The sequence below is a fragment of the Rhipicephalus microplus genome, unplaced genomic scaffold (genome assembly GCF_043290135.1).
Source record: "Rhipicephalus microplus isolate Deutch F79 unplaced genomic scaffold, USDA_Rmic scaffold_324, whole genome shotgun sequence".
NCBI classification, from domain to species: domain Eukaryota; kingdom Metazoa; phylum Arthropoda; class Arachnida; order Ixodida; family Ixodidae; genus Rhipicephalus; species Rhipicephalus microplus.
This window is the reverse complement of record NW_027464892.1, coordinates 125,001-134,049: the sequence shown is the minus strand read 5'-3', so window position 1 is coordinate 134,049 and position 9,049 is coordinate 125,001.

Here is a 9,049-nt window from a genome sequence, read left to right as displayed (position 1 = left end):
GGGCGGCACGAAACCGCGTCAGCCGGGGCGGCGCGAAAACCGCGTCTGCCGGGGCGGCACGAAACCGCGTCAGCCGGGGCGGCGCGAAAACTGCGTCAGCCGGGGCGAGCCCGGGTGCGGCACCACCGGGAAAACTGTGGCAAACAGACATGGCGATCGAGTGAGTGGGCCGCCAGCCAGGCACAGCCGAAAAGTGCTAAGTCCGAACTGCGTCAGCCGGGGCGGCAAAAACCGCGTCAGCCGGGGCGGCGCAAAAAACCGCGTCTGCCGGGGCGGCACGAAACCGCGTCAGCCGGGGCGGCGCGAAAACTGCGTCAGCCGGGGCGAAAGAAAAAAAAAACGCGTCTGCCGGGGCGAGCCCGGGTGCGGCACCACCGGGAAAACTGTGGCAAACAGACATGGCGATCGAGTGAGTGGGCCGCCAGCCAGGCACAGCCGAAAAGTGCTAAGTCCGAACTGCGTCTGCCGGGGCGGCACGAAACCGCGTCAGCCGGGGCGGCGCGAAAACCGCGTCTGCCGGGGCGGCACGAAACCGCGTCAGCCGGGGCGGCACGAAAACTGCGTCAGCCGGGGCGAGCCCGGGTGCGGCACCACCGGGAAAACTGTGGCAAACAGACATGGCGATCGAGTGAGTGGGCCGCCAGCCAGGCACAGCCGAAAAGTGCTAAGTCCGAACTGCGTCTGCCGGGGCGGCACGAAACCGCGTCAGCCGGGGCGGCGCGAAAACCGCGTCTGCCGGGGCGGCACGAAACCGCGTCAGCCGGGGCGGCGCGAAAACTGCGTCAGCCGGGGCGAGCCCGGGTGCGGCACCACCGGGAAAACTGTGGCAAACAGACATGGCGATCGAGTGAGTGGGCCGCCAGCCAGGCACAGCCGAAAAGTGCTAAGTCCGAACTGCGTCAGCCGGGGCGGCAAAAACCGCGTCAGCCGGGGCGGCGCAAAAAACCGCGTCTGCCGGGGCGGCACGAAACCGCGTCAGCCGGGGCGGCGCGAAAACTGCGTCAGCCGGGGCGAAAGAAAAAAAAAAACGCGTCTGCCGGGGCGAGCCCGGGTGCGGCACCACCGGGAAAACTGTGGCAAACAGACATGGCGATCGAGTGAGTGGGCCGCCAGCCAGGCACAGCCGAAAAGTGCTAAGTCCGAACTGCGTCTGCCGGGGCGGCACGAAACCGCGTCAGCCGGGGCGGCGCGAAAACCGCGTCTGCCGGGGCGGCACGAAACCGCGTCAGCCGGGGCGGCGCGAAAACTGCGTCAGCCGGGGCGAGCCCGGGTGCGGCACCACCGGGAAAACTGTGGCAAACAGACATGGCGATCGAGTGAGTGGGCCGCCAGCCAGGCACAGCCGAAAAGTGCTAAGTCCGAACTGCGTCTGCCGGGGCGGCACGAAACCGCGTCAGCCGGGGCGGCGCGAAAACCGCGTCTGCCGGGGCGGCGCGAAAACTGCGTCAGCCGGGGCGAGCCCGGGTGCGGCACCACCGGGAAAACTGTGGCAAACAGACATGGCGATCGAGTGAGTGGGCCGCCAGCCAGGCACAGCCGAAAAGTGCAAAGTCCGAACCGTGTCAGCCGGGGCGACGCAAAAACCGCGTCAGCCGGGGCGGCGCGAAAACCGCGTCAGCCGGGGCGGCACGAAACCGCGTCAGCCGGGGCGGCGCGAAAACTGCGTCAGCCGGGGCGGCGCGAAAACCTCGTCAGCCGGGGCGAGCGAAAAGGGGGGGGGGGGGGGGAACCACGTCTGCCGGGGCGAAAGAAAAAAAAAACGCGTCTGCCGGGGCGAGCCCGGGTGCGGCACCACCGGGAAGACTGTGGCAAACAGACATGGCGATCGAGTGAGTGGGCCGCCAGCCAGGCTCAGCCCAAAAAGTGCCAAGTCCGAACTGCGTCAGCCGGGGCGGCAAAAACCGCGTCAGCCGGGGCGGCGCGAAAACCGCGTCTGCCGGGGCGGCGCGAAAACTGCGTCAGCCGGGGCGAGCCCGGGTGCGGCACCACCGGGAAAACTGTGGCTAACAGACATGGCGATCGAGTGAGTGGGCCACCAGCCAGGCTCAGCCAAAAAGTGCCAAGTCCGAACTGCGTCAGCCGGGGCGGCAAAAACCGCGTCAGCCGGGGCGGCGCAAAAAAACCGCGTCTGCCGGGGCGGCACGAAACCGCGTCAGCCGGGGCGGCGCGAAAACTGCGTCAGCCGGGGCGAAAGAAAAAAAAAAAACGCGTCTGCCGGGGCGAGCCCGGGTGCGGCACCACCGGGAAAACTGTGGCAAACAGACATGGCGATCGAGTGAGTGGGCCGCCAGCCAGGCACAGCCGAAAAGTGCTAAGTCCGAACTGCGTCTGCCGGGGCGGCACGAAACCGCGTCAGCCGGGGCGGCGCGAAAACCGCGTCTGCCGGGGCGGCACGAAACCGCGTCAGCCGGGGCGGCGCGAAAACTGCGTCAGCCGGGGCGAGCCCGGGTGCGGCACCACCGGGAAAACTGTGGCAAACAGACATGGCGATCGAGTGAGTGGGCCGCCAGCCAGGCACAGCCGAAAAGTGCTAAGTCCGAACTGCGTCTGCCGGGGCGGCACGAAACCGCGTCAGCCGGGGCGGCGCGAAAACCGCGTCTGCCGGGGCGGCACGAAACCGCGTCAGCCGGGGCGGCGCGAAAACTGCGTCAGCCGGGGCGAGCCCGGGTGCGGCACCACCGGGAAAACTGTGGCAAACAGACATGGCGATCGAGTGAGTGGGCCGCCAGCCAGGCACAGCCGAAAAGTGCTAAGTCCGAACTGCGTCAGCCGGGGCGGCAAAAACCGCGTCAGCCGGGGCGGCGCAAAAAACCGCGTCTGCCGGGGCGGCACGAAACCGCGTCAGCCGGGGCGGCGCGAAAACTGCGTCAGCCGGGGCGAAAGAAAAAAAAAAACGCGTCTGCCGGGGCGAGCCCGGGTGCGGCACCACCGGGAAAACTGTGGCAAACAGACATGGCGATCGAGTGAGTGGGCCGCCAGCCAGGCACAGCCGAAAAGTGCTAAGTCCGAACTGCGTCTGCCGGGGCGGCACGAAACCGCGTCAGCCGGGGCGGCGCGAAAACCGCGTCTGCCGGGGCGGCACGAAACCGCGTCAGCCGGGGCGGCGCGAAAACTGCGTCAGCCGGGGCGAGCCCGGGTGCGGCACCACCGGGAAAACTGTGGCAAACAGACATGGCGATTGAGTGAGTGGGCCGCCAGCCAGGCACAGCCGAAAAGTGCTAAGTCCGAACTGCGTCTGCCGGGGCGGCACGAAACCGCGTCAGCCGGGGCGGCGCGAAAACCGCGTCTGCCGGGGCGGCACGAAACCGCGTCAGCCGGGGCGGCGCGAAAACTGCGTCAGCCGGGGCGAGCCCGGGTGCGGCACCACCGGGAAAACTGTGGCAAACAGACATGGCGATCGAGTGAGTGGGCCGCCAGCCAGGCACAGCCGAAAAGTGCTAAGTCCGAACTGCGTCTGCCGGGGCGGCACGAAACCGCGTCAGCCGGGGCGGCGCGAAAACCGCGTCTGCCGGGGCGGCACGAAACCGCGTCAGCCGGGGCGGCGCGAAAACTGCGTCAGCCGGGGCGAGCCCGGGTGCGGCACCACCGGGAAAACTGTGGCAAACAGACATGGCGATCGAGTGAGTGGGCCGCCAGCCAGGCACAGCCGAAAAGTGCAAAGTCCGAACCGTGTCAGCCGGGGCGACGCAAAAACCGCGTCAGCCGGGGCGGCGCGAAAACCGCGTCTGCCGGGGCGGCACGAAACCGCGTCAGCCGGGGCGGCGCGAAAACTGCGTCAGCCGGGGCGAGCCCGGGTGCGGCACCACCGGGAAAACTGTGGCAAACAGACATGGCGATCGAGTGAGTGGGCCGCCAGCCAGGCACAGCCGAAAAGTGCTAAGTCCGAACTGCGTCAGCCGGGGCGGCAAAAACCGCGTCAGCCGGGGCGGCGCAAAAAACCGCGTCTGCCGGGGCGGCACGAAACCGCGTCAGCCGGGGCGGGGCGAAAACTGCGTCAGCCGGGGCGAAAAGAAAAAAAAAAAACGCGTCTGCCGGGGCAAGCCCGGGTGCGGCACCACCGGGAAAACTGTGGCAAACAGACATGGCGATCGAGTGAGTGGGCCGCCAGCCAGGCACAGCCGAAAAGTGCAAAGTCCGAACCGTGTCAGCCGGGGCGACGCAAAAACCGCGTCAGCCGGGGCGGCGCGAAAACCGCGTCAGCCGGGGCGGCACGAAACCGCGTCAGCCGGGGCGGCGCGAAAACTGCGTCAGCCGGGGCGGCGCGAAAACCTCGTCAGCCGGGGCGAGCGAAAAGGGGGGGGGGGAACCACGTCTGCCGGGGCGAAAGAAAAAAAAAACGCGTCTGCCGGGGCGAGCCCGGGTGCGGCACCACCGGGAAGACTGTGGCAAACAGACATGGCGATCGAGTGAGTGGGCCGCCAGCCAGGCTCAGCCCAAAAAGTGCCAAGTCCGAACTGCGTCAGCCGGGGCGGCAAAAACCGCGTCAGCCGGGGCGGCGCGAAAACCGCGTCTGCCGGGGCGGCGCGAAAACTGCGTCAGCCGGGGCGAGCCCGGGTGCGGCACCACCGGGAAAACTGTGGCTAACAGACATGGCGATCGAGTGAGTGGGCCACCAGCCAGGCTCAGCCAAAAAGTGCCAAGTCCGAACTGCGTCAGCCGGGGCGGCAAAAACCGCGTCAGCCGGGGCGGCGCAAAAAAACCGCGTCTGCCGGGGCGGCACGAAACCGCGTCAGCCGGGGCGGCGCGAAAACTGCGTCAGCCGGGGCGAAAGAAAAAAAAAACGCGTCTGCCGGGGCGAGCCCGGGTGCGGCACCACCGGGAAAACTGTGGCAAACAGACATGGCGATCGAGTGAGTGGGCCGCCAGCCAGGCACAGCCGAAAAGTGCTAAGTCCGAACTGCGTCTGCCGGGGCGGCACGAAACCGCGTCAGCCGGGGCGGCGCGAAAACCGCGTCTGCCGGGGCGGCACGAAACCGCGTCAGCCGGGGCGGCGCGAAAACTGCGTCAGCCGGGGCGAGCCCGGGTGCGGCACCACCGGGAAAACTGTGGCAAACAGACATGGCGATCGAGTGAGTGGGCCGCCAGCCAGGCACAGCCGAAAAGTGCTAAGTCCGAACTGCGTCTGCCGGGGCGGCACGAAACCGCGTCAGCCGGGGCGGCGCGAAAACCGCGTCTGCCGGGGCGGCACGAAACCGCGTCAGCCGGGGCGGCGCGAAAACTGCGTCAGCCGGGGCGAGCCCGGGTGCGGCACCACCGGGAAAACTGTGGCAAACAGACATGGCGATCGAGTGAGTGGGCCGCCAGCCAGGCACAGCCGAAAAGTGCTAAGTCCGAACTGCGTCAGCCGGGGCGGCAAAAACCGCGTCAGCCGGGGCGGCGCAAAAAACCGCGTCTGCCGGGGCGGCACGAAACCGCGTCAGCCGGGGCGGCGCGAAAACTGCGTCAGCCGGGGCGAAAGAAAAAAAAAAAACGCGTCTGCCGGGGCGAGCCCGGGTGCGGCACCACCGGGAAAACTGTGGCAAACAGACATGGCGATCGAGTGAGTGGGCCGCCAGCCAGGCACAGCCGAAAAGTGCTAAGTCCGAACTGCGTCTGCCGGGGCGGCACGAAACCGCGTCAGCCGGGGCGGCGCGAAAACCGCGTCTGCCGGGGCGGCACGAAACCGCGTCAGCCGGGGCGGCGCGAAAACTGCGTCAGCCGGGGCGAGCCCGGGTGCGGCACCACCGGGAAAACTGTGGCAAACAGACATGGCGATCGAGTGAGTGGGCCGCCAGCCAGGCACAGCCGAAAAGTGCTAAGTCCGAACTGCGTCTGCCGGGGCGGCACGAAACCGCGTCAGCCGGGGCGGCGCGAAAACCGCGTCTGCCGGGGCGGCGCGAAAACTGCGTCAGCCGGGGCGAGCCCGGGTGCGGCACCACCGGGAAAACTGTGGCAAACAGACATGGCGATCGAGTGAGTGGGCCGCCAGCCAGGCACAGCCGAAAAGTGCAAAGTCCGAACCGTGTCAGCCGGGGCGACGCAAAAACCGCGTCAGCCGGGGCGGCGCGAAAACCGCGTCAGCCGGGGCGGCACGAAACCGCGTCAGCCGGGGCGGCGCGAAAACTGCGTCAGCCGGGGCGGCGCGAAAACCTCGTCAGCCGGGGCGAGCGAAAAGGGGGGGGGGGGGGAACCACGTCTGCCGGGGCGAAAGAAAAAAAAAACGCGTCTGCCGGGGCGAGCCCGGGTGCGGCACCACCGGGAAGACTGTGGCAAACAGACATGGCGATCGAGTGAGTGGGCCGCCAGCCAGGCTCAGCCCAAAAAGTGCCAAGTCCGAACTGCGTCAGCCGGGGCGGCAAAAACCGCGTCAGCCGGGGCGGCGCGAAAACCGCGTCTGCCGGGGCGGCGCGAAAACTGCGTCAGCCGGGGCGAGCCCGGGTGCGGCACCACCGGGAAAACTGTGGCTAACAGACATGGCGATCGAGTGAGTGGGCCACCAGCCAGGCTCAGCCAAAAAGTGCCAAGTCCGAACTGCGTCAGCCGGGGCGGCAAAAACCGCGTCAGCCGGGGCGGCGCAAAAAAACCGCGTCTGCCGGGGCGGCACGAAACCGCGTCAGCCGGGGCGGCGCGAAAACTGCGTCAGCCGGGGCGAAAAAAAAAAAAAAACGCGTCTGCCGGGGCGAGCCCGGGTGCGGCACCACCGGGAAAACTGTGGCAAACAGACATGGCGATCGAGTGAGTGGGCCGCCAGCCAGGCACAGCCGAAAAGTGCTAAGTCCGAACTGCGTCTGCCGGGGCGGCACGAAACCGCGTCAGCCGGGGCGGCGCGAAAACCGCGTCTGCCGGGGCGGCACGAAACCGCGTCAGCCGGGGCGGCGCGAAAACTGCGTCAGCCGGGGCGAGCCCGGGTGCGGCACCACCGGGAAAACTGTGGCAAACAGACATGGCGATCGAGTGAGTGGGCCGCCAGCCAGGCACAGCCGAAAAGTGCTAAGTCCGAACTGCGTCTGCCGGGGCGGCACGAAACCGCGTCAGCCGGGGCGGCGCGAAAACCGCGTCTGCCGGGGCGGCACGAAACCGCGTCAGCCGGGGCGGCGCGAAAACTGCGTCAGCCGGGGCGAGCCCGGGTGCGGCACCACCGGGAAAACTGTGGCAAACAGACATGGCGATCGAGTGAGTGGGCCGCCAGCCAGGCACAGCCGAAAAGTGCTAAGTCCGAACTGCGTCAGCCGGGGCGGCAAAAACCGCGTCAGCCGGGGCGGCGCAAAAAACCGCGTCTGCCGGGGCGGCACGAAACCGCGTCAGCCGGGGCGGCGCGAAAACTGCGTCAGCCGGGGCGAAAGAAAAAAAAAAACGCGTCTGCCGGGGCGAGCCCGGGTGCGGCACCACCGGGAAAACTGTGGCAAACAGACATGGCGATCGAGTGAGTGGGCCGCCAGCCAGGCACAGCCGAAAAGTGCCAAGTCCGAACTGCGTCTGCCGGGGCGGCACGAAACCGCGTCAGCCGGGGCGGCGCGAAAACCGCGTCTGCCGGGGCGGCACGAAACCGCGTCAGCCGGGGCGGCGCGAAAACTGCGTCAGCCGGGGCGAGCCCGGGTGCGGCACCACCGGGAAAACTGTGGCAAACAGACATGGCGATTGAGTGAGTGGGCCGCCAGCCAGGCACAGCCGAAAAGTGCTAAGTCCGAACTGCGTCTGCCGGGGCGGCACGAAACCGCGTCAGCCGGGGCGGCGCGAAAACCGCGTCTGCCGGGGCGGCACGAAACCGCGTCAGCCGGGGCGGCGCGAAAACTGCGTCAGCCGGGGCGAGCCCGGGTGCGGCACCACCGGGAAAACTGTGGCAAACAGACATGGCGATCGAGTGAGTGGGCCGCCAGCCAGGCACAGCCGAAAAGTGCTAAGTCCGAACTGCGTCTGCCGGGGCGGCACGAAACCGCGTCAGCCGGGGCGGCGCGAAAACCGCGTCTGCCGGGGCGGCACGAAACCGCGTCAGCCGGGGCGGCGCGAAAACTGCGTCAGCCGGGGCGAGCCCGGGTGCGGCACCACCGGGAAAACTGTGGCAAACAGACATGGCGATCGAGTGAGTGGGCCGCCAGCCAGGCACAGCCGAAAAGTGCAAAGTCCGAACCGTGTCAGCCGGGGCGACGCAAAAACCGCGTCAGCCGGGGCGGCGCGAAAACCGCGTCTGCCGGGGCGGCACGAAACCGCGTCAGCCGGGGCGGCGCGAAAACTGCGTCAGCCGGGGCGAGCCCGGGTGCGGCACCACCGGGAAAACTGTGGCAAACAGACATGGCGATCGAGTGAGTGGGCCGCCAGCCAGGCACAGCCGAAAAGTGCTAAGTCCGAACTGCGTCAGCCGGGGCGGCAAAAACCGCGTCAGCCGGGGCGGCGCAAAAACCGCGTCTGCCGGGGCGAAATAAAAAAAAAAACAAAGAAAAAAGCCCGCGCTTAATCAAAAGAAAACAAAGAAAAAAGCTTGCGCTTAATCAAAAGAAAACAAACAAAAAAAGTTCGCGCTTAAGCCTGGCGGTGGAACCACCGGGGCAAACAGACCTGGCAATCGAGTGAGTGGGCCGCCAGCCGGGGTGAGCCAAAAAGTGCAAAGTCCGAACCGCGTCAGCCGGGGCGGCGCGAAAACCGCGTCAGCCGGGGCGGCGCGAAAACCGCGTCAGCCGGGGCGGCGCAAAAACCGCGTCAGCCGGGGCGGCGCAAAAACTGCGTCAGCCGGGGCGGCACGGAAAAACGAAAACCGCGTCAGCCGGGGCGACATCAAAATGAGGAAAAAAAAAAAAAAACTGCCTTAGGACACCTGCGTACACTTTCATGCGTTTGGGCATATCTCTCTGTAACACGCGCGCCCCTCGTTACGCGCGGCACTCTGTTTTCTCCGACACCCATATTTCGGCGGCATGTGGCACGCGCGCCCGTCCCTACGCACGGCACACCGCAGTGCTTTCTCGATATTTTTCTTTTCCTCCAACACCGTCATCTATAGGCTTTTAGTGACCTGTTGCTCGTGGCACAAGTTCGCTTGCTCTGACACCTCTTGCATGCGCACCGTTTTTGCGCA